At 37.6% G+C, this 26,680-nt stretch overlaps 1 protein-coding gene across 1 annotated transcript in view; it reads left to right on the plus strand.

Moving 5' to 3' along the window:
• The window catches only part of LOC134539008 (uncharacterized), a 308,737-nt gene that overhangs the window by 49,130 nt on the left and 232,927 nt on the right, over nucleotides 1-26,680 (plus strand). The gene's annotated exons all lie outside the window — the stretch shown is intronic.

The following is a 26,680-nucleotide window of genomic DNA, read 5'->3' on the forward strand; positions in this document are numbered from 1 at the left end:
CCGCCATTCTTGGATTGTGATGTCACGGCGGCCATCTTAGTGTCAAATTACCTAAAAAATTCTTAGAAATTTCCATATTTTGAGGGAAAAATTCCCGTTTTCAGTAAAATAAAAAAATTTCCCATTTTTCTCCCTCAAAAAAATACAGAGGAACCCCATTTCCTTCGAGTGGGACAGTTTTCCTCAGAGTGGGGCAATTTTACTCAATAGCTCCAGCAGAGGCCATGCTTTTGTTCTTGACAGTAAACTTGAAATTCTTTAATTTTTGACCAAAAAAATTGTTTACTTCAAATTTTAAGTTACTTAATTCCTTTTAATCCTCGCTTCGATTCCCGGGGAGATTAAACATGTAATGTATTAATAAATTCATTTAAAAGGTCGAAATTCCAATTTTTTTTTAAATTTTAATAAATTATCTTGCGTACTTCACACCTGCCATCATGAATTCTTGAACCTTCTGCCATTTTGAATAGTGACGTTACGTCCACCATTGTAATTTTCAAGCTATAAAATCGGTAAAACATTCAAAATTCATTTTTAAAAAATTGGTTGTCTGTAAAGTCGGTTTACGGACGATAGTTTAACGTGACAACGTCATAACAAAACATTGATGAAATGATTTATCCAGAAGAAAAGGAAATATCATATTCGGCCTGAGACTGAGCCGTAATAGGGGTTTGCAACCAAACCATTTAGGCATTAAAAATATTATATTCTTTGAGGAAGAAATTTTTTTTAATTTGATTCATTTTTATTGAATTATCACTATTTGGTATGGATTCAAAGGAGTGAAATGAAATGTACAATTTAATTAATAAATTTACTTTTATTTGCATTCATTAATTCAAACATATTTATTACTATTGAAATGTTGCGTGCGCAGTATTTATTTTTACAAGTACAAAAAAAATTTTATGCATCAGCCAGGATTCCAACCGACATCCTTTGGATGGGAAGTTTGCGACGCTGACCGAACAGCCACGAGGCCATACTAAAGTAATGTAGTTTCAAATGTTATATACATATTTGTAAACTTTGTTCAGGGTAGGGGAATAATATTATTTCGTTTTTATAACACGATTTTATAACAAATACGCATCCCAAATACACCAAACTTATTTATAATGTGTTACAATATTTTCTAAAACATTGTGCAAAATATCCCGGGTGTAATTTGAATTATTATGTGTAACTGTAAAACACCATTGTTGGTTCAAAACGTATTTGAACATTCAACATTACTTTTAAATAACCGTACCGATTGTGCTGAAAATCGGTGGAAGATCTTTAAATTACAAAATATTAATAATTCAAACGACGAAAATATGATTGAAAAGTCATATCGATGGTCGTTCCAATCGAGTGGAAGAGAGATGCCACGCATGCGTACAATTTTTTTTTTTTTTCACTTTTTTTTTTTTTAGTTTATTAGTTTATTGTGATATCATGTGCATGTACATAACATTACAGCTCACATCAGATTACAGTCAGCACAAATGGGTTACACGATACTGATACCTCGCCCCTGCGGATTAACACAGTCCCACACCATCTGTACAAATTTCAAAACATGAAAAGGTAATGTCCAAACCTCCTTCTTAACGTATTGTTTTTTACCATAGACCATCTGTCACGTCGTAGCTGGGATATGAAGTCCCGCAAGAAGTATGGCACTTGAGTTTTGAGCACAAAAGCTATCAAATTCGCCATCAGCCACACAGCCGCCCGCCTCTTCACGGTAGGGAAGGCCGTGATGTCGAGGTAGCACATGCGATCCGCGCACACGTCTCGTGGAGGTAGGCAGAGCAGTCTGGAAAGTTTGGTTTTACACCACTCCCACAAGGGGCGCGAGAATGAGCAAGCACATATGCGATGGAGGGCGGTGTCACGGTAGCCACAGAGTTCGCAGTGGTCATCCTGGGATAACGCAATGCGTTTCTTGCGATAAAGGGTGGGTGTCAGGTCGTTGACAAATGTGAAAGCTTCGGCACGGAGATGAGTAGGTAAATCAGGATCAGAAACGTTTTTCCATATGTTCAGCCAACGCAAAGAAAGGATCTTATTCTGAATATTCGGCACAGCGGGTGTTGCTCGTCGCTGGAAACCATACAGTTGTCGTGTGGAGACATGCGTACCTTCGGGAAGTTCGGAAATCGTCGTGCGAAGGTGATCGGCGGCGGACTTGTAGTGTCGGGGTAGGCGCTCCCTGGCGCCCCATGCGGCTGTGTACAAAGCCGAGGAGCGACCACCCTGTAAGACACGTTGTATGACGCATTTCTGGAACAAGGCTCGTGCTTTTTGCTCATGCTCAATGAGTCCGAGACCACCTTTACTGACAGGCATCGTCAGCTGATCGCGGCTGACCTTGAAGAGGAATCCTTTCCAGATAAACCATCCAATGTATTGCCTGATTTGAGCTGCAATCGCAGCTGGCATGGGGAACACCTGTGCCATGTACCAGAGTTGTGAAAGGGAGTACTTGTTAACGATATATACACGTTGGATGATGTTGAGGTTTCTAAGGTGTGACTCAAGCAGGCTACCACGAACTTTCCGCACCACTCCGTCCCAGTTCTCTTGAATGGTATGACCGACGTCACCCGTGAAAAGTATTCCAAGTGTCCTGATCGCATCCGTAGACACGAATGAATGCTGTGGCACAATCACATCTGGCGCTGCTTTCAGATTCAACACTTTGGTTTTCGCGAAGTTGCATTTTGCATGCGTTGCTTTGTGGAAGGCCTCAAGAATAGCATGAGCGGCCGTGAGTTCATGGTCACTACGCACAATGACCGTAACATCATCTGCATACCCAATGCACGTTAAAGGATTCCCTTGAATACTCAGTCCTGAGAGAGTAGAGTTAAATTTCCTTATAAGGGGCTCAATATAAAGGACGAAAAGTACCATCGAGAGCGGGCACCCTTGTCGGACAGAGGAGCGAATCGGAAATTCGTCACCAAAACAACCATTGATGGACATCTTCGAGGTTAGGTTCTCACGGAACGTGCGTAGGACAGCTCGAACTGTCGGAGGGAAGCAAAGGTGCTCGAGCACCCTGTCGAGGAAGCTCCATTGCACCCGGTCAAAGGCCTTCTCAAGATCAATGTTCAGGAGGGCGACAGCGCCCGGCGTTGTGCGCGCCAGGAGCTGCACATCGCGGAGCGCAGAAGTGCCATGTGTGATGGACGTCCCCTGCACAATACAATGTTGGTCCGGCCCGATGACATCAGACAGCGCTGATTTAATACGATTGGCATACACCCGTGCGATGATTTTGTAGTCAGCACACAGAAGCGTGATAGGCCTATAGTGGGCTACTTCACGTGGCTGTGGTACCTTGGGTATGAGCACAATGATTCCCTCTGTTTGCGTGCTGCACAGACGCCCTCGTCGAATGACCGTGCGCGCCATTTCGCAAAATTCCTCTCGAATCGTTGGCCAATAGTGCTGGTAGAATTCGTAGGGGATACCGTCCACACCAGGGGATTTAGTTTTTGGGGCCCTCCGAACGATGTGTGTGATCTCTTCGTCAGTTGGGTCGGCCTCCAGATGGTGCTGTGCTATGTCGTCAAGGCTGCTGTCATACACATCGAGGAATGACGTCCCTTCATCATAGTCAATGTCGTGGTCCGCATAGAGTTCCTTGTAACTACTCGTAAATGCTGCGAGGATGGTTGTGGAATCCCTTACGACCGTGCCATTCGCGTCCACAACCGAGCTGATGTGCCTTCGTGTACGCCTCTTCCGATCTCGCATGAGGGAGTGAATGCTAAGCCTTTCTTGCTGTAGCGCACTCTTGGTGTTATTGAATACAATGCGACTTTCCATGTTCGCTCGGTGTATGGCGATGATCCGTTCCTTAAGGCGACGGGCTTGATCCCTCGGATTGGTAACTGCGGTTGGATGCGTACTTAATTCCCGCAGGGCCCTCTCGTGCAAATAGAGAAGGGAGTCCTGCTCCCGTCTACAACGCCCGCCATGGTGCTTAAATAATTTGGCCAGACCTGGTTTGACGCAGCCATCCCACCAATCCGCTGTGTCCGCGTACCTCTGTTTACATCGCAACCAATGAGACCAGCGCCGATGAAAATCATTGTCCACTTCAGTTTGACCCAACAAGCGTGTTTGTAGTCTCCAGTAGTTACGCCCAGGTGTGGGTGAAACCTCCGGAGCAGCCACAGTACAAACGACCATGTAATGATCTGTGACAGCCACTGGCACCACATCATATGATCGCGCGTTGTGTCGATGCGTGCGGGACATATAAAACCTGTCTAGGCGCGAACTAGATGAATAGGCATGAAAGGTGTAATGTGGTGTGGGTACTTGAAGAATGTCGACCATGTCCTCCACATCAATGGCAGTAACGAGCTCATGCAGTGCCGTGTTAATGGGGTAGTGTCCACCAACGTGATCACTGGGTGTAATTATACAATTGAAATCTCCACCTAGAATAAGACCCGTGCCATCATTCCTTATAAATGGAAGGATTTCCTGGCGAAAAAATTCCTGGCGTTCTGTTCGACGCTGAGAGCCAGAGGGGGCATAGACATTCACACATTGTCCGATAATGCTCCTGCCAGTAGCGCTGGAGGGATTGAGCGCTATGAGTGTGCCAGAGATTATTCTCCCAGATGCGTGCGCTCTGATGTGCGTGAGTTCAAGATGGTTCTTTGTGACAACAATGGTTCCTCTCCCTTGAGGGCCGATGTTGGGGTACACATTATATTGGTCAAAATATGGTAGCCGCTCTAGCGCACACTCTTGTAAAAATAGTACGTCGATAGCGTGCGCACGTACAATGCTGTGTAAAGCATGAAATTTGAAAGGAGCTTCAATTGCACAAATGTTGACAGTGGCAATTGTTAAAACTCTAGTCATCCGCTACGTCTTTGCTACTAGCTACGTCATTCCCTCCCCCACTCTGTTCCGTTATGCAGATCGCGCCCCCCTTGATTTGCTCGATCGCATGCTGGGCAATGCGGAGTGAATATTCACGTTGTGAACGCGGGCTGTCCGGTAGGGCGGTGTCGCGACTTGGACTGCGACTCGCATGATGGGCCTTTTTGTCCCTGCGCCCGCTCGGGGGCCGTTCACGCCCACCGGACTTTTTGCCTGAGCGGGGGTTGGTGGAGTGTGCCTCCTGTGAGCATTCGGACATTCCGTCATCCTCCATGTCAATGGGCGTATCGAGTCGTATATCCGGGGCGGGCATGTCCTGTTGAGTCGGAGCAAGAGGTGATGCGGTAATGGTGGACAGCAGAGTTTTGAGTGGGACCGCCTCATAAGGCCTCTCCTCCCTGTCTTCTGACGTCAGAGTTTGTGCCGGCGGATGTAAGCTCGCCCCAGAGGTGGTGGGCCGGTCCCGCACTTCGTGCGGTTCTGTCGAGCGACTGCTCTGCGCGCCACTCTGCAGTGTCTGCGCCCACGTGCGCGGCGCGCCCGACCGCTCGCGCGGAAGAGTGGGGCAGGCCGCGCGGTGGTGTCCCGCCTGCGAGCAGTGACTGCAGGTCTGGAGTTGTCCGTCATACACTACGAACCCGTGATGCCCATCGACTACCAGCTGTGAGGGAATATTTTGATTGAGTTCCATTTTCACTATTCGTACCCCTGTCTTGGCTTTGAACTTGCGATACACCCCCCACATTTCGTCCACGCACGTGTGTATCTTTCCGTACGGAGTGAGCGAGTAAACAATCCGTTCATTTGGTACTTCCACGGGAATGTTTACGACCCGGACGGTTTTCAGGTTGTCAAGCGCCAGTTCTATGTCTACTTGTAGTGACTCACCGCTCGCTGCGTGTATCTGAGACGTTCCGCCGGTCTCTCGGATGATCCTCTCGCAGTGTAGTAGTGATGTCAACTTCACAAAGACGCACCGTTGGCGTCCGTCGACCTGTACAGCAATCACTTCGTCATCCTGCAGCCCAAGGGTCTCGTCGAGCCATCGGAGTAAGTCCAACGCGAGCGGTTTGGTTTGACACTTCACGCGAAGGGTATCCACTCGTGGGGTCGGTTGGCAAGTCGCCATGATGGTCCTGCGAAAGTCAGTAAGAAGCCTTTAGAATACGTAACGTGTAAGCCGCACGACACTTAACTCGCTCTTGCACTAAACCAGGAGAGTAACAGCGCACGAGACACGTCGCGTCGCACACGTCCGCGCACCACGCGAGCACGGGGCGGACTGTTGTACAATGAGCAAACAGGACACATCCGTAGTGGGACATCCGTAGTGGGACACATTTTCGTGCGTGCAGCCGGCGTTCATAGATTTATTAGACGTTGTCACGTCAAAAATTGGTTGTCTGTAAAGTCGGTTTACGGACGATAGTTTAACGTGACAACGTCATAACAAAACATTGATGAAATGATTGCATACTTTTATGAATAAAATTGAATCATTTTTATTGAATTATCAATATTTTTTATGGATACAAAGAAACAGTGAAATGAAATCTTCAATTTAATTGATAAATTTACTTTTATGTGTACCTACTCATTAATTAAAATATGTTTATTCATGTTTGCTATTTAAATTCTTCCAATCTGTGTTATTCTGTTAAGGATAGGACGATGATAGGATAAGTAAGAAACGAATGGGAGTGTTTCGAGAATGATGTGAACGAAAATGGCTTACCCAACACCAAGAAATAGTTAAAAATAATATATTTGCGCCACGGACTCTGCAGCAATGCTTGGAGGAACGGGTTAGCAAAGAGCAATGAAAATGTTACATTGAAATGCATGAAAACAGAATTACGCCACGGACTCGGTCGCAATGCTAGGAGGTTCAGGTTAGCAAAGAGCAATATAAAATGAGCGTAACGGGACACAACGCAACGAGACAATGTGCGTAACGGGACACTTTTTCGTACGTGCAGCCGGCGTTCATCGATTTATTAGACGTCACGTCAAAAATCATATATATATAGTTATGCTCATCACTGACTTAATAATCGAGTAACGCTGTAGGCTATATAATGTTCATTTCTCTTTGCTAACCTGTTTCTCCTAGAATTGCTGCCATGTTCGTGGCCCAAAGATGATATTTTGACTACATCTGGTGTTGTGTAAGCCATTTTCTTGCACATCGTCGGTGAGTTAAGTATCTTAAATTTATGAATCTGTGTTATTTGATTTTTATAATTCTGTGTGTGAATGATCATGTGTTTGACACACACATGTGTCTTCCCACACACATGGCCATTGTCTTCCCTTATGTCGTTCTGTGTTTGAATGATTAATGTCATAAGGTAGATGAATGGTCTTTCATTTTTAGTATATATCACCTTTATATGCAATGAAATATGAAATACATATTTTATTGACGTGACAACATCTAATAAATTAATTAATTAATGAAAATTGACTAAGGAATTATGGTGATTCATATAATTTATGATAGATATTTGATTACAGTTTAATTATATGAAAACTTGTTCATAATTATATTTAAACTTTATAGCTAAACACCAGTTTTTAAAATTAATTACAAGTCATTTATACGTGAAATGTTTCGTCGACTGTTTATAAAGTGAAGTGAAAAGTTAATGTGGTTTTCATTGCTTTTCACAACAACGATTTCGGCAATAAAGGTTAATTATTCTTGCATTTTAAAAATCTGATTACTAGTATAATTTCAAGTAATTATTATTTTATTATTAAAATCAAAATGATTCAATTTTATTCATAAAAGTATGCAATCATTAAATCAATGTTTTGTTATGACGTTGTCACGTTAAACTGTCGTCCGTAAACCGACTTTACAGACAACAAATTTTTTAATGCCTTTTTTCTTTATATCCCATATTTTTGTTTAATATATCTTCACACGACGAATTGTATGTGGCTTTGTCACGATCAAGAGTTGCAAGTCAAGTGAAAGTGAATATTAACAAATAAATTATAAGGCACAAAAAAATGACTACAACAAAAAAAATATTTGTGCTTTTAAATCATATACCTATTTTAGTGAATGAAAGTTTTGAAAAATCTCCCCTGTTGGGAAACGTACATTGGCCCACCAGCCACAAACGCTAGCCATTGTACCACCAGCCACACACACTAGCTACTGTACCACCAGCCACACACGCTAGCCACTATACCACCAGCCACACACGCTAGCTACTGTACCACCAGCCACACACGCTAGCACTATACCACCAGCCACACGCTAGTCACTGTACCACCAGCCACACGCTAGTCACTGTACCACCAACCACATGCTAGTCACTGTACCACCAGCCACACGCTAGCCACTGTACCACCAGCCACACACGCTAGCTACTGTACCACCAGCCACACACGCTAGCCACTATACCACCAGCCACACACGATAGTCACAGTACCACCAGCCACACACACTAGCCACTGTACCACCAGCCACACACACTAGCTACTGGGCCAAGTGGGTGGACGGAATCTCATTAACTTTATAAAAAATGCTGGCCACGTTTGATTCTTTTTCCCCTTCTCTTTCAACATTCTGTGTAGTCCCCTCCTCTTACGGTATTTCTTTTTTGACTGCGTAAGACCATTCTTTTTGTAAAAAAAAAAAAAATATGTTCGTGAAGAATAGCACCCTTGGAACAGAGAATAATTGCTGTTGCGTTGGAAGAAAAAGAGGGAGCAGTTGTAGACCCGAGCGCAGAAGAAAAAGAACGCCGGAAGACAAAAGACACCAGGAAGTGACGTTATTATTATTCACGCAGAAGCTCTTATCATCGGAGAAAAATGTCCGAGAGTTTTTTTTTTTTTTGGGTGTCTTGGTGCTAGTTTCAAGCTCTGTGGAACGGTGAGAATATATATATTTTTTTCATATGAGAATGAAGATCACTCTTAAAGGGGACTACTTTTTAGGTTTTGTGTTGAGGCAAAGTCCGTGTAACTGATGGTTTGTCAAACGTTTGTCCGGTATGCCTTGTTGCAGTAATCTTGAAGAACTATTTACAACTGAAGGCTGGATGTTCTGGTGCATTTTTATGAAAGGTCCCTGTTAAATACCATGGGGAAAAAAATTCTACGATCTGAACTATGTTTCTGTATGAGGAGGAGATAGACGATACCAGACTACTGCATGGAACTGAAAGTCTACTAAGCAGACTCATCCTGATTGGCCAGACCCTCCTCCAATCATGTCCGCCCAAAGAAATCAAACACAGCTCGTCTGTGAATGACCTCCACGCCAGGCCTTCAATTGTTAATCGCCGTTGAAGATGACTGCATCAAGGTTAAGCCGAAACGTCGTGCACACTTATTAATCAATTCCAAGGAACTAGCTTGAACTGCCAAATTCGAGATGTTAATACTTTGGCCACGAAAACATATACGATCTGAATCTCTAGGAGTAATTCAAACATATTTCGGTGTCAAAATTTTACTCACTGTAACTCCTTAATAAAATTAATTAACTTTACCTGAGAAAAATTAAATTCGATACCAAGAAAAGTTACCACAAGTTTATTAAATATTGTAAGTTTAAAAAGGGGAGGATGAATGAAATTGGACTTAAATAGTGTATAATATAGGTATTCCATGATTTCTAACATTATTTCCAAATGTACGTCAGAAATACTTGAAATTTGCAAGTCTTTCAGAGATTAATATTAACTTTTTATTTTGCCTGTTGTCCGTAGCATGCAGGTACCTAAACCGAAATTGCAATATGACAAGAAATATAGCAAACGTTCGTCTCCAAAAAAAAATGTAATTTGTATACGTAAATGTGCACATATAGGCCTTATCAGACCTTTTCTTTTATCAAACATGTGTTTCTCTAACCTTGAGTAGCTATTTTGGATAACTAGAGGAAGGATTTTATTATTCATAAAATATGACGGAAGTGAGTACTTATGATTGAAGTGGCTAATACCAGTGACTTTCTTCCTAAAAATAATTATTTCCCGTGTAGTAACACAAGTTCAAATAGGTAGACCACCAATATATAGAATGAGAATTTTGGAGTTGTTAAAAAAATTATCACCTCAATACTAAATAATTTGCTGCTTAAGGGTGAGTTTTCAAACGTTTTGTGTCATTATTTTTCATCTAGTACAATTTAATCGAATATTACACTGTTAGAGTATTGCATTACGCGTTCTATAGCAAATTTAGTCACCAGTTAAATGTTCCTTTTTATCGGTTGTTTATAAAAAATTCGGGTGACTATTTACAATTTTAAATTTTGACTGACTTATTGTGTCGTGATAACTTACAAGTAACACATTTTCTATTTTTTTTATACAGCTGAGTAACACATTAAAACTTAATTCTTTATTTTTTGAAGTGATAAGGTCTTATAAATCGATGAACGCCGGCTGCACGCACGAAAAAGCGTGACTGATTGTCACGTTCCGCCTGAGCCGAGCGTGCAAGAACCGGCCAACCACCGTGCAAGAAAATCTTATATAATATCAAACAGGTTAAGGCGGGCTTTTTAAAAGCAGCAATTTAAAAAAAAGTTGATTTATTTGTCTTATTTCGTCGTTTCAAATTAACAACTTATTGACATTGATTTGATTTCAGTTTATTTCTATAACTAAGTGTTCGTGATTATATTTAAACAAATTAGATTTGCAAAAATTGTAAATAATATTTGAAAATTAAAAAGTATGCAATTTTTCATCAATGTTTTCTTATGACGTTTTCACGTAAAATTATCGTCCGTAAACCGACTTTACAGACAATCCCCTTTTTATTTCTGCATATATATACATACACACACATATATATATGTGTATGTATATATATATATATATATATATATATATATATATATATATATATATATATATATATATATGCAATCTATATCCTCGACAGGTGAAACCGAGTTTTAAATATGTAAGTGTCCTTATTTAATCTACTCCTATTTTTCGAATTTTTGCTCATGATTTTTAATGAATTTGTAATCAACAATAGTTTGTTTTTAACGATTTTTATCAATTCATAAATTATTTTTAATGTATTTGAGGACTTTAATGGGATATTTATATTTATTCCTAGCATGAAATGATAGCATTAAATTGTGTTAATAATTTTTAATTAACCGTAAGTATGTAAATTTTGTAGTCAGATTATTCATTTTTAGAACACCATTCGTAAATCAATAAATTATTTGGTTTCGCCAAAACCCTGAGATATCAGATTTCTACAATTGTGGGAAAACCAACTGGTTATAGATTTACGAATGATGTACCGAAAATTGAGAGTTTTTACGACGATAACTACGTACAAACTGTTGATTAACAACTGAATATTGCACAAATAAATGTGCATAGTTCACGCAATTGTTCAAATATAATATATAAAACCTTAAGTAAATTAAACCTTGAGTTACTGAAAATTAATCAGATAGACACATATATTCAATTGATAAAAAAAAACATGTATAAACCATTGGCTATAGTTATGTGATAAATTTTATTCGAAATCAAGAGCAAACACCAAAAATTATAAAAGAGAAAAAACATTTTAAAGTTGCCATTCCTTTAAGCCCAGTTTATCACGCCTGTTCAGGCGGTGGATGCTCTTCAAGTAAGCCCTTGGTGTTAAACACGCTGTACCGCCTACAGACTACTTCCGCCCGGAAGCAGCCAAGCCCACGGTAGAATATTCAACGGCTTAAAAAAAAAAAAAAAAAGGTGGTGGGAAGGAAACTTTTTTTTTTTTTGCCGAGTGTTGTTACTTTACTTGTCCCGAGATCCGCCTCTCCATTTTTGGCACCTCCTTTTTACAGCTTCCTCTTCTTTTCTCGCTGGAAACTTTCCTTCTGAGGTTTATACGCTCTCTCTGTCTCTCTTATCTCTCTCTCTCTTCTCGCTTCTTTTATCCACTTCCTTCCTGCGACAGCCCGGAGAAGTCCTGAGCCGCAATTATTCGCCTGGGTTCGTGGGACCTGCCTTCCTCTTTGAACTCCACGTAGGACTGGGTTCTTTAACCCCAATGCCCCCCCTTCCCCCCCTCAGCATCGTGCGAAGACAACGCGGGGCATTCGTACCCAGGATGTTATCAATTAAATCGAATAAACTGATAATTTTATCCATGAGCTTCCAAAAAAAAAAAAAAAACAGAGGGGAAGAACAAACGTCACATTGCTAAAAATCCATGCCTTGACAAATTAATACGTATGAAACTCACGTGGAATGCTTGTAAACTTTTGATTGTTATGTTATCCTTGACACGATGTTGAAATTAGATGATGTAAATGAAAAAAAAAAATATAGATAACCAAGCAGCGATTTTCCGAAACAACAGTTAAACGTGAACCATCAGAATCTTTGCAAGTCTATGACTCGAAGCTAACAGGCCACCAGATAGTGTAAAATAGTAAAAGAAACATTTTAATATTTACATTTTAGATTTTTTTTTAATTTCACTTCGTCACATTTATTTATTACTAGCTGCCCGACCCAGGTTCGTACGGCTATACTAATGGGGGAAAAAATAAGCCACATCTCCTATTTACAGTAAAGGTAAATAAAAAAAAATCAGTGAAAATTTATTACAATGATGTATAATGTACCGGAGAGAAAATGAATAGCACCGATGGTTTCCCGACTCGTGCATGCAACGTACAACTGATGAACCCGTACTTCGCTACGGCAGTCTACAGGCAGATCACTCTTGCGCCGCTCATTATACATGCCCCTCCTTGTGGGTACGCCACTGCCGCGCGATGCCCGTTGCCATGGAGACGCAGAAGGGATGAACAATGCAGAATCCTGTTCTCATGCAGACAAAGTACCCACTGTTGCCTGGTTTTAACCACCCATGGGATCTAATTTTCGGAAAATGTCATCCTGCGTAACATAAGGGATATTACTGTGAAGTTTCAAGTATGTAAAATATATATACTTGAAAAAAAGGGCAATTTTTGATATTTAAAGTACCCGCAAAATGTCAACGGTGATGAGGACTGCACTAACAATGAAATAGTCGTTGCCATAGAGACGAATAAAGCATCAACAAAGCAACAGCCGTTGCCATGGGGATTTCCTACCAAAAACTGGAAATGTTGATATATTACGCCCCCGAAACTCCCCTTGGGGTCGGATTTCCGCAGAATCCGTTCTTAGTGAGCGTGTACATCACAAAATGAGTAACTATGCTAAATTTCAAGTCAATCGGGTGTATAGTTTTAGAGATCTCGTGATGAGTGAGTCAGTGAGTGGTATTTCGCTTATATATATATATATATATATATATATATATATATATATATATATATACAAGTCCTTGTCAGAATTTTAACGGGAGAGGAAAATTATTGATGGTCCGAAAAATGATAATTAATACAAAATAATAAAAATAATTCTATTAAAAGAAAAAAAAAAACAAATTAAACACAGAGAGAGGAAAAAAACAATAGTTTAGGTTTGCAATTTAAAGTGATAAAAAGTATTTAAATACTTATTTAACTCTTATGAGGGTACTGATTGCTTTGTTGTTAATATCACGCGGGTGTTTTTTACTTGTATGGGAAAATTAAGAATGATAAGGCATCTAGTGCGTGGCAACAATGTTAATAGGCAATAGGAAATAAACTTCTAGCGCCTGCGGCATTGTCAACACACACTTTGTACGTGTACTGCATGTTGTATCTAACCCCCTCCAACGCATTTGATTCTAAATTGGACTTTAAGTAAGGATCCCTAATGTTATTGATAATATAATATAGCCTATAGCCTTCCTCGATAAATGTACTATCCAACACTGAAAGAATTTTCAAATCGGACCAGTGGTTCCTGAGATTAGCGCGTTCAAACAAACAAACAAACTCTTCAGCTTTATAATATTAGTATAGATTAAGCAAGAACGCTGCTGTGGTTTTAAGTGCTGTGCTGTTGTTTCGTAGGCGTCGTCGTCGGCGGAAGCATTCAAGAAAATACTGGGTCCATCCCATATTGAGTGAAACATCAACGAAAGGAAAATTTGTGCTCTTTAATAATAAACTAAAAGAAAATCCAGACAAGTTTGTTGAGTACTTCAGAATGTCCGTTAACTCATTTGAAATATGTTTCTCTATGGTGAAAGAAAATATATCAAAAAGTAACACAGCAATGAGAGAATGTGTTAGTGCTGAAGAATGTGCCGATAAATGTTCATGAAATAACTAAACTATATATATATATATATATATATATATATATATATATATATATATATATAAACGCGCGCGCGCTTTTGAGTTGATCATGGTTTTAAGGTCTTGGGGTACGAAAAGAAAAACTACATGAACATTTTCCGGAAGTCGTAACATATCGACTACAATGGGTAGTATTTCAGAACAGAACGCGGCGAGAATTCCCGCACGTGTGGCCAGGCATCGACTGAAACGCTGCGTGAAATCACGCCAACGAATGGACCGCGGAGCATTTTCTTGCGGGCGACCTTGAAGACGCGCCCATCTGTCCTCTCCCCGGCAGGAATTCACGCTGCGTCTGGCCGGTCTCATTCTCCTTGCTGCGGTTCATATTTCTGGCGTGTTTTCACGCAGAATGTCTGCGTGAAAACACGCTCGTGTGGACGTAGCCTTAACGCAAAACAGCCAAAATATTGACTTACGTTGTTTCTGAAATAAACGATTCAAATAAAACTCCAGGAAAAAAATTAAACTGGAGCTGGTATAAAAAAAACTACTTCGCAAAGTTTTTAGGACTACTATTGTTTCTTGAAGTTGCGTTACAGTAGGTTTTTGCAAATTTTTGTATAAATAAGATAAATTATATATATTTTTTTTAATTTTGCAAGCAATTTGAATGTAATAAACCTTGTTTTAATCTAATGAAGTGAACTGTTGACTACGAGACGATCTCAAAAATGTACGCAACTTTATATGGTAATCGAAGGGCAAATGTGTTATTAGTAAAGGTGCAGGCTGTAAACTTGTTTGTAACCGCAGGTAGTTTCAAAATTCATTTTCCCGCCTTTATGTTCACCTTACCATCTATCTATCTTGTTAATATTATTACCACGTCCTTAAATGTACGTCCTCTTGGCGCGCGGAACATAATGAGGAACTGATTGCTTCTTCTTGCGCCGGCCCAATTTGACTAGGAGCTCGCGAGCAAAGCGTCAAAACTACCACGCCAGCGTTAAACTCACTAAAACGTTGAATGCCGCCATGACTTCAAAGGATTCTTCTTGGGGGTGTTTGCAATCGTTAACGCGTTGACGATGAAATTTGAATTCTGATCCTGGATATTTTAATATAATTTTTATGAAGTTAATTTTGACGTATTACATAAATTTTTTTTATCATTTGTTAAGTTAAGCACGCATGATTATGAATATTTTATTTTAAGATGAATTTATCATACGTTTCAGTAAAATGTTATTATCTTAATATGTAAAATAATAGTATTAAAATATATTTACCTTAATTCATGTGAAAACTTTGACCACAAACATTGTTGTGTTTATTAATTATATCGTATTATGATGTGAATTATCCTTTTTAGGAACCTTGAATAAAATATAACAATAAATAAAAACATTTCACTACTTGAAACAAAAAGTTAATTTCTAAAAGTATCATTATTTGTACGTACTTTGTATTTTCTCGTTTAGGTACTTTATAAGTTAAATCTTTAATATACACAGGAATCACAAACAAAGTGTGAGTTTCACAAAAGTTATCGTAAAAATCGTTACACCATAAATAAAAGTAAACAGAACTAAATAGAACTTTAAAATAAAATTAAAAAGTATTAAATTAAATAGCTATTATAATAACGGCACAAAAGAAGCACTTTTTGAAAAGGTTATATATTTTAAAATGAGATTTAATACAGCTGATTATTTATTTATAGATGTGTTTTAGGTGTTACACAAGTTTTGTATCTACTAAAAGTAACAATGTCTTTGTAATCATTTATATCATTAGGAAAAAAAAAGCATTAAAAAATGAGCTTGCTATGTAATATTCACTACATATTTTAAGAACAAGAATCACATACATTTTTTTGACTGTATTGTTTACTTAACTTGGTACAAACAGCTCTAAATAATTCCTAAAAATTACTTTTTCATTAGTTTATCTAATTGGATGGATGCATTTTTTAATGACAAATATTGTTTTAGTACTGAATTAATATCTAAATGGGTAAACATGTTTATTGAAACTTTGCTCGTATACAACTTATAAATGTTAATGTTTTGCATTTTATCTTAAACTGGTTGATATTAAAGATACAAACTTCAGTATATCATGACAAACATTATTGGAAATATTTTATTGATGGGATTTTTAACAATTAAAATTACTGTTTCCACTATGGATATTTCAAACTAATTATTAAAACTACTGTTTCCACTATGAAATGTGTAAACTAGTTACCGTTAAATCTCTTACAAAATGGTTGTATTTAAATACTTGGTAAATAACTATCATCCAATTGATAGGAATTGAGTGTTTGCTAGTCTGTATTTTAATATCCACACAATAGGTACGTGTTTATTTTGCTAATGCTGGAATAATTACGTCCATTACAAAGAAGGATTTTAGTTTGAAACAGCAGGGGTGTTTTTTTGGTTGTTGTTATATACACGAAGCTTTCACATCACAACAGACTTGAAACATGCATGTGCTTTAGATTTCTCATTTTGTTTTAACAGCGGAGTCAATTTCCCAGAAACGTAAACAGAATGCTAATAGAATTCGTAGTGTCGGGTTGTATGTTTATTTATTAAGTCTGAAGATACAAATGATTTTTAGTTCACCGGCTGGTTTTGTTATTTCAAGAAATAAGCACCTTTGTATATGTGCTGGAAGCTGATAGGGGATAAAAAATACCAGACCTAAAAAATTTGAATTATTATTATTATTATTTTTTTTTAATTTTAGAATCCGCATACCAAGAAATCGTATGTAATACAAGTAAATATTTTAAATTTTTACTACACAACGCTATGGTTATTTTTTATATACGAAAAACGTGTTTGGAAACAATAATGACTATTTATTGTCACGCTTATGAATATTTCCAGATTATTTTAAAATTTTGATTAATGTTTTATACCAGCATAATTTTTTAAAACCATGTAAAAGATAATAGAATATCCATAAAAAGTTCTCTTTTTTGTTTATTAATGTGCGCCGTTAATAATGGAAAGCTTTTCAGGGAACGGTTAACTAATAACTTAAACTAATACAAGTTCAACTGGGACGACAGAAAGCATAAATGCCCTGACAAGGATCCTAACTTAGTACTACTGCGAACCTTTTCTTTAGCGATACAGTTGTTTTCATGTAAATTTACATATACATAAATTCACAAATACAGTTTGACACGATTATATAGTGCGCAAATTTTACGAAAAAATAAATTGAAATATAAACCTGAAGTCGTGGTTTTTTCCCAATGCTGGCAAAAACCTTGGCAGTTGGAAATGAACCACATTTTGATTACACATAACAGAAAAAAATATATAATGTGAAATTTTGTGTGGCTATATAGATAATGTTGGATTGAACAAAGTTCTACAATCACCGTGAAATTGGTCACTGTCGTAAAACATTTTAATTCAGTTAGATTAAGATAACAGTAGTGTAGGAATAGGGCTCCGAGTGTTGGAGATGCAAGAGGGTGTGTTGTTACAATGAATTATTTAAAAGAAATGATTATACGATCATTGCGGTGGTTGTAGTAGGTACTTTGTGAAATTAAATATTATTCAGACGCCTAGCGTTTCATCTCAAATACTTTCTCTATTATTTGAAATACCAAGATGGAAAAATAACGCGCATTATTATGTACCACGCAAAAAAAACATATATACATATGTACAATTATTTAATTACGAATTATAAATAATTTTGTATAATATACCTGTACATATCAGTGCGTTTTTTTAATAATGTAAATATTTTGTGTAATTGTAAAGGAAATTGTTTTGATACGCGTAGCGTGATGTTTTTAGTTTCACACGAAAATACGTTTCTTTGCTTTATTATCGTTATACATACCAAGTCACGTATTCGGTGTACACGTAATTATTTTTCGTTGTGAACAAGTGTTACTTTTTATTTAAGAGGGATATGTGTATATATATATATTTACCTCAAGCCTCTTTTTTTTCTGAAAGAACAAGGCGTGAAAAATATTTGTGTACTTATACTAATGAAGTTTATTTGTGTCGTGGACTGAAAAATAATTATTATTATTCGCTACGAAGAAAACCGTGGAAATTAATAGGCGCTAACGAAGAATACGTTTTTTAATCATAAAAATGCAAATATTTTCTTCCACCATCTTTTAGTGTAATTATTCCAGTGGTGTTTTCAAAAGCTCTCATGGGAGGGTAACTTGCTTGGGTAAGATTCTTGAATGTAAAATAACAAAAATATGAAATATTTACTGTTTATAAATTGTTACTTAAATATGTTATCTTTGAAAGATTTGTGCAATGGGAGTGCATGACTTTCTGTTTCAGAAAACTGTTGTGTTTGTTTCGTCTTTTCGTTTGGTCGTGTTTTTGTCTCGTTTTGACTGTTGTGCTGAATTTTTTGGGTTAAATATTTTTTGTGCTGTCATCATTTGTGGGGGTATTTTCGTTTCTCTTTTTGTTTTTTTTGTTTTTTTGTTTTTTTGGAAAACTATTTGGTTTGTTTCGTCTTTTCGTTTTGCTGTGTTTTTTTGTCTCGTTTCAACTGTTGTATTGATTTTTTTGGGTTCGGAATTTTTGTGCTGTCATCATTAGTGGTGTTTTTTTTTTCGTTCTGTTAGTCCATTTTTCTTTGTTTTTTCCTTGTTTGTTGACCATATTCCTGTTGTGGAATATTGTGTGGCGTTAAATCCTGACAACAGCAATTTTTGCTTAATTTGTGTTTTTTGTCATTAGTGTTTTTTTGTAGTTTTCTTCTGCAGACATACATGTGCTAAGCAATGGCGTATGTCCAAAAGCCTACATCAAGTGCTTAAATATGGTTGTTTTTAAAATAATATAATTACAAAAACGTTGTAATTAACGGTTTTATATTTATCGCTAATTGTAATGAGACTGCTGTGGTTATGTAGTGGAAGAGCAATTTGAAATTATGTCTCATTGTACCATCTTCACCCGGTTAATTAAAGTCGTTTTTTCGGTTGACTGGGCTAGCAGTAAATCTCTGAAAAATTTGTGGTTTTGAAATGAATACTTCCAAACTGCATTAATTTTGATCAGTTGATAACATTTTGTTGCATTTCTGAAAGCGGGACCATACACCCTAATAAACTCACGTATCTAAGACAGTCAATGATTCCTTCAGTTCTTACAACTTACAGTTTTTTTATTTTAGGTTTTAATGAATTTTGATTGTTAAGAAGATTTATCAAAGTGAAGGATAAAAACATCATTGGCAAACAAGTTTTGAAATGCAGGTAATATGTTTTCAGTTCCAAATGACTACAGATTTCTAGTTTTTTTATTATCTTATATGCAGTAGTATACTTAAACGCATCGAATGTTTTGCCAGTAAAAAAAACATTCTGATTATAAAAAAAAATATCAAAAATCTATTTGATCTGGATTTAAGTAAAACTAGTTCAAAACTCTAAAATAAGTGATATTGATTAATCAGTTCATTAATATTTTAAGATAGTCAACAAACTTATGAAGTCTTATACGATTGGCTGTCAAACCATGAATACAAATAACTTTACTCCGTCAGTTTAATAAATAAGGCAATGACAATCGGGCATGTTGAAATTTTTTATAGCAATTTAAAGTAGTTTGTGTTTAACCTGACCGATATGTTTGAAGTTTTTGTGCTGGAATGTGTAATCAAGGACTTAAGCAAATCGGTAATATCAATTAATTAAAACTCATACATCAACATTATTCTTCATAATAACAATTCTTTATGGGTTTAGTTAAAAAAACATTTAAGAATTTAATAAACGACTATAAGCAACGGTTTGCAATATCGTTAGGCATTTTTTTTACAGATTAAAAAAATTCAGTTATACACAGTTACTTAAATGGCTAGTGGTCGTTATATATTTTCCACGTATGATATTATGCTTTTACATGCATACATACATCTACATATATATCAGAAAATGTATTAAAATAATAAAGTTTTTTTATTTTTGATAGTGTAACCTATTTTAATTTTCTACGAATGGTTTTCATTATATGTATATGAAAACTTTTTTTTTCAATTTGTTTAATATATGTATTTTATGTAGATAATTATTAAACAAAAAATATACCACTTTTGGCTTTATCCCATTTTCTGAATAATTGATAAGGTCAGGAAGAGTAAAACTTCAGGTTAATTTACGCGACGCTGCGGGCCGAGATTATCTTTGAAACTTTGTTTGAAAGGAGTTTGGAAGAGCGTTTAACCCTATAATTTCCAACTTGACGCCTCTCGAATGCTTGCTTTTATTGAATTGTAACTCGGCGTTTAATCTAATGCTCGACGGAATACGCGGAGCCAATGTTAAAACCGAACTTCAAACGTTTCCCCTAAAAGGGAACCAGCAAATACTAGCTGCAGAATCAGAATGCCAGTCCACCTCTCTCGTTTGGCCTAGGGACTCATTTAGACAATGCAAAAAAATATATATTTTTGGTCATTCAAGAACTTTCCAGTTTTTAATTAGAACCCAGATTTTTCACAACACGTTCTTTGAACGATTCTTTCAATAAGAAATATTGATTTTAAAAGAGTTATTTTTTTGGATTATGCTATTGCCAGCCTACAATGCATGCGGTAAAGAAACCTCCAAAACGGACAAAGCCAAAAAATCAGCCGATCTCAAAATTAAATGTATAGCCTGCGCAAAAAAATATCACGGAAGGAATAAGTCAGACCAGAGTTACGCTTGTTACAACTATCTCGTTATCACTAGCCTACACAGATTGAAGGCTTTCAAATTGTAATTAAAATTACACATGCGATTGAATGTACGTATGACTGCTTTTATATTTGTTGCAAGCACGTCAGAATTTTTACTGGGACAACGTTGAAACAAACACAGTCGAATTGCTGATGATGACTTATGGGTAGGGACTGGAAAAATTCGCAATTTCATTGACCTCTAGGATAGACTCCACAAACCCTTATAGACTCGGGCAAATGCCACATGCTCAATCGCTACTGACTTGTGATACCTGTCAACTGGTATGCGTCCGATTCGATACTTCTATGGTTGAATGTTTTACATTGGCTGGAAGTCCTTCAGATAAACTGTGAGCCAATAACAGAAGTAATATGAAGGTACATATTTTTGGATTCTAGCATAACGCGAAATGAATCCGCGAATTTTTCCGGTCTCTACTTATGGGTCTGCTGGTCAACAGACGCATCGTTCGTGGAAATCGAGCGACAAATTTTCCTCCAGTTTCCCGTATTCCGGTGTCGTACAAAGTAATTTCCGAACGAGCATCAAGTGGCCCGCCTCGTCAGGGGTGTATCTGTGTCGGTGAGGCGGGATGATAAGCGCGACGCTCGCTGGTGCTTCTAGCGCGGTGTCGACTTCCGAACGCTAATCGCTTGTCTTCTTATCGTGCATGGGGGGCAACCACTGAGTGTTTACCATAACATTATACGGCGGTTATGGTCGAGACGACATACCTCTTTTTTTCGCTGGCCTCGCAAGTTCACCTGACATAACGTAATGCGATATTATTCCTATGGTTAGAGACCGGAAAAAATTCGCGGATTTATTTCGTGATAGGCTGAAATTCAAACATGTGTACAATTCTGCTGGTTCTGCTATTGGCTCACAGTTTAACTGGAGCTCTCTGGGCCAATGAGAGACTATCGACCAAAGAAGCGTCAAATCGCAAGCTACCCAGTGGAGACACCTCACAATTTAGTACCCAATGAACACGCGTTTTTACTTTAGAAATGCACATGATAATGGAGGCTATCCCAGAGGTCATTGAATCCGCGAATTTTTCCGGTCTCTACCTTTGGGGCTTTATAAAATATCGTGTCAACGTTACGTCGCTAACCTAATTATTTGCTAGAGTTGAGACACAGAATTGAAGAGGATATTTATTCCGTTACTCCCGGACGTGTTAACCAGAATGTGGGACGAATTGGATTTTAGGTTGGATGTGTGCCATATAACTAAAGATGCATGTATTAAATATTTCTAAGAAAAAATTGGTTGTCTGTAAAGTCGGTTTACGGTCGATAGTTTAATTTGACAACTTCATAACAAAACATTGATGAAACGATTGCATACTTTTATGAATAAAATTGAATCATTTTTATTGAATTATCACTATTTTTTGTATGGATACAAAGAAGGAGTGAAATGAAATTTACAATTTAATTGATGAATTTACTTTTATTTGCACTCATTAATTCAAATATGTTTATTACTTTAACGAAAAGATTATTTTAACTGTAACTTTTATACATGTTTGCTATTTATCTTCTTCAAATCTGTGTTATTCTGTTAAGGATAGGACGATGATAGGAAAAGTAGGAAACGAATGGGAGTGTTTCACGTTTAATATGCCTCGAAAAAGTCAAATCGACGGTTGTTCCAATCGAGTGGAAGAGAGATAGATGCGGCGCAAGCGTACAATGAGTGTAACGGGACACAGCGTAACGGGACAATGTGCGTTAAGGGACACTTTTTCGTGAGTGCAACCGGCGTTCATCGATTTATTAGACGTTGTCACGTCAAAAGCAAGGTTAGTTTTCCTTTAATTTGAGGTATGATGTTAATATTTCAAATTAAACTGTTATGATATACCATTTAAACTGAGACGTTCTTTTTATGGACATTCTGTATATTAACTTTTTATTTCAAGTGCTTGTCCATTGTCGGCACGTAAATCACTGCTATTGTGTGTGGTTTCCCTTGCAGTCGGCCGACAATTACAAGAAAAAAAATCACTTGCGCAGGTATATTTTATTGCAATCTAATGAGCAGTCTTTATAGTATTAGGGCTTAAAAATTTCAATGATATAAAAATTGAACTATCAGTTCATCAAGAGCCCCCAAAATATTAACCCAACCTCAAACAGCTATCTATATACACTTGAAGAATCAGGAGAGAAGTTCTGAGCTGTAGGCACCGGATTCGAGAACCACAGAAAACTAATAGAACATCATGGAACACTGATTTCCCAACAGATTCAACTTCTCGGTATTTCTTCTGTGTCAACCAAAGTATGGCTGGTGTAATCTTTTCGTTCTTTGCAGTTCCTTGCGCGCCATTTAACTTCACGAATGTTTCTTCTTTCAAAAGTGCTTCCAAGATAGAAAATTATTTATTTGCTGGCAAGCAGAAAACCAGACACTGCGCTGCTATAAAAATTATTAATTCTCCAACAATAAGGTTCAACTGTGAAATAAGACTCGGATTCTCTATCGATAAATTTTTGTATATATCGGATCTGAAGTAGTGTGGCCCATAATTTATTGTGTAAAGCACCAATTTTTCTTTCTTTATTATAGCTTACTAGTTTGGTTTATATTTTAATTCTTCTGTCGTATGGCTGGCTTAAAGCACAAAAGTGAACATAAAATTTGGGCAAGAAAATGAATACTTCTTTCTATTGTAGCTAGTTTTCAATAAAGGAAGTGAATAATACACGTGTTAAAAGTTTATGTACCTATTATTGAAGGCACCAAGTGCAAAATTATACTAAACGATTATTAAAGTGTTCGTTAAGTACTTCATAAAGCTAAATGCACATGTAGAAAACCAAAGCACGTTTTGCTAAATCAAGCTCTGTTAATAGAAAAAAATAACAAATATATTTAAAAAAAAACTTCTGCCAGCTTGTGAACTTCTCATTTGTTCAGCAAGGATAGAGTTATAGCTAGTTATGAAACGGATATTTGGTATCGATCCGGTATCTGGCCTAAATTTACTATCCGGCTGAATACCGGATAATATGCGAGCATCCAGCCGGATATCGAATTTTAAAAAAAATACGAAACATAAAATTTAGGTAACTTTATTTAATCCACATAACAAATTAATATAAACACCATATTTTCATTTTACAACAATCAAAATTAGTACTGGTACTGCACTAAGGGCAAATAACGGTGAATGAATACGGGTCGTTACCACAACGCCGAACGTACAATAACGCCGAATGCCAAATTGACCGCAACGCCGACAGCTAGAAAACTGCTGTGTACCACAACGCCGAAATACAGTAACGCCGAAAAATGTTGCTGCGGGGGAAGGGGGGGGGGGCACAGGAGCAAAATGAAAAACAACTGAATGCATGAATTTTCTGTGCTAACCTTATCTAACCTAACCTTTGTGGCAGTCCTGCAATGACATTTTTCGGCGTTAATGTATTTCGGCGTTGTGGTAATTCGGCATTGTGGTACACAGCAGTTTTCTAGCTGTCGGCTTTGTAGGCAATTTTTCATTCGGCGTTATGGTTTTCGGCGTTATTGTACGTTCGGCGTTGTGGTATTTCGGCGTTGTGGTGCGTCCCTAATGAATACCAATTTCGCTACATCAAGAGGCAACAAACGGTTTCGCTTGTTTTCATAGACACAGCCTGCTTCAGAAAAAAATGTCCTTCACTGCGAACGCTGCTGCAGGGTGCTTGGAAATTCACAGCGGGGTAGAGCTTGTTCTAGGAGACTGGTGAATCCGGTTCTTTCTACTATGGATAATGGCTCGTTGTCTGGTGCAATCAATTCTGCTATTAAATGATGGTACTTCTTGGCTTTTGCGTCATCTACGTCCCGAATCGATTTCCTTTCGAATGATTCTGTCGTAGTCATTTGCTTTTTTTGCCGATACTGAAGACGAACTTGTCCCCGGAATGGCTAAAGGCATTGTAGCAGGCACGACAATGACTGGATCTTTATTCAGTGCAGGGAATTCATCTGGATTCAGTAATATTTTTCATGGCAGAAGTACCTAGAAAAAATAGGATATACCGTCAACAAAACTCTGCTACAAACGTGTCATAGAAAAGTAATTAATAATTGAAATCTAAGTGTAAATGATTTCGTTGTTATCGTATTGTCTGGGTGAGTCAGAAATTTATTCAAAAACTGTGTTTTATATAAAAGCATATAAAATTTACACCAATAACGTTAAGAAAATATTCTTGAACCAAAGAAAGATTAGCTCGTTTTGTTTGAAACATACCTTCTTTTTTTTTTTTTCCTTCACCACTACGAGAATTTTTAACCTTGCAAAACAACCAAGTAGCAAGCTTTTGATCGTCCCTGTTTATATCAAAACATTCTCATAAAAGCGAACTTTTCTTTATCGATATCATTTTTCGTCGTTAAATCTGTTTAGAATTATATTTAATAATATACTTTTTATAATAATCTCAATATACAATTGCACGTTTTTTTTAATAACCTCAAATGATCGTGTTTGCAATCAATTCAACAAGTCAGTGAAACACTTATTACCCATCTAATTACTAACCACGCTTGACGATGCTTAACTTCGGTGATCGGACAACAATTACAATTAATAAATTGTTTATTCACATGATCCTTTTACATTTTACAAGTTTGGTACATTTTTAATTGACATTCCAGCACACAGTGCTCCTTTGTCAGGGTATGTTTATGAATATTTACAGAAATTGGATTATGTTATAATTTAGTTTACTTGAGTTATAAATAAAAGGAAAATTAAAGAAAAAACCTTTTATTGAGAACCGGTGTGTTCATCGTGATATGGCCGTTGGCAATTGTGAAACACTTCGAATTTTTTTCCTAACCTAACTAAAACTAAGTGTGTTTTGGAGGGGTCCGGGTTAGGGAGGGACCTAGGTGCGTCTCAGGCCGAAGCCTATACGCCTAGTCATGCTGGGATTAGCCATGCAGGGAGAGGGTCGCATGCATCATGTGCTAGGAGGGGATTGGCCAGCCATGGCAACGATTGGCGTCATGACTAACTCCCCTCACTCTTAAATCTAGACTATAACTAGAGGTAGGTTGGGCCCAGGTAAAACCTGCATAGACACAGGGAAAACCCTGGGCACATTCATGCGGGATGCAAATTGGCATACATTACGTGTAGGAATTTACAGGAGACAAGAGGATGGTCTGGATGAAGTGTTGGACAGAGTAGAAAAGAGTCTACCATGCGGGGGGTTGGGCACTTGGACTCGTGGTCCGCTTTACTAATTGTCCAGTACTGGATTTAGTGACCAAGGACGCAAGCACCCCTGGTGGTGAGTGGTTGCACTGACTACTCACTCCGCCGCCAGTCAGCACGTGAAACACTTCGATTTTCTCCTAACTTCGCTCATGAACGTAAAGACTGGAATTCACCCGAGTCCGCCCGATCGTTCGTGCGCCAACCACGCGAGCTCGCTCGTTACGATGCGCCAATCGGCGATGTTCGGCCGGATATCCGGTATCCGGTATCCGGTATCCGGCCAAACAGCTATCCGTTTCATAACTAATTGCATTTAAGAACAAACAGACTCTGTTCACTGAAGGAATAACATTTTTTTTTATTTGCTCGTATGTTTGTACTTGTGATAAAGTAGAATATATGTAATAACATTTTTTTTTGTAAAAATTTATGATTTTGACTTTTTTCCGTGAAATTCTCTATTGTATGGTAAATTGAAGTGATATTTAATCAATTACGTATATTTTTTTGCATTGTTCGAGGATCGAACCAAGGAAAGAGATCGATTTAATCAATGACTTAATTAATGAGAGAATTTTTTTATGAAATATTGGAATTTTTTAGAGTTAAATTAAAC

Source organism: Bacillus rossius, chromosome 14, assembly GCF_032445375.1.
Source record: "Bacillus rossius redtenbacheri isolate Brsri chromosome 14, Brsri_v3, whole genome shotgun sequence".
Lineage (NCBI taxonomy): Eukaryota > Metazoa > Arthropoda > Insecta > Phasmatodea > Bacillidae > Bacillus > Bacillus rossius.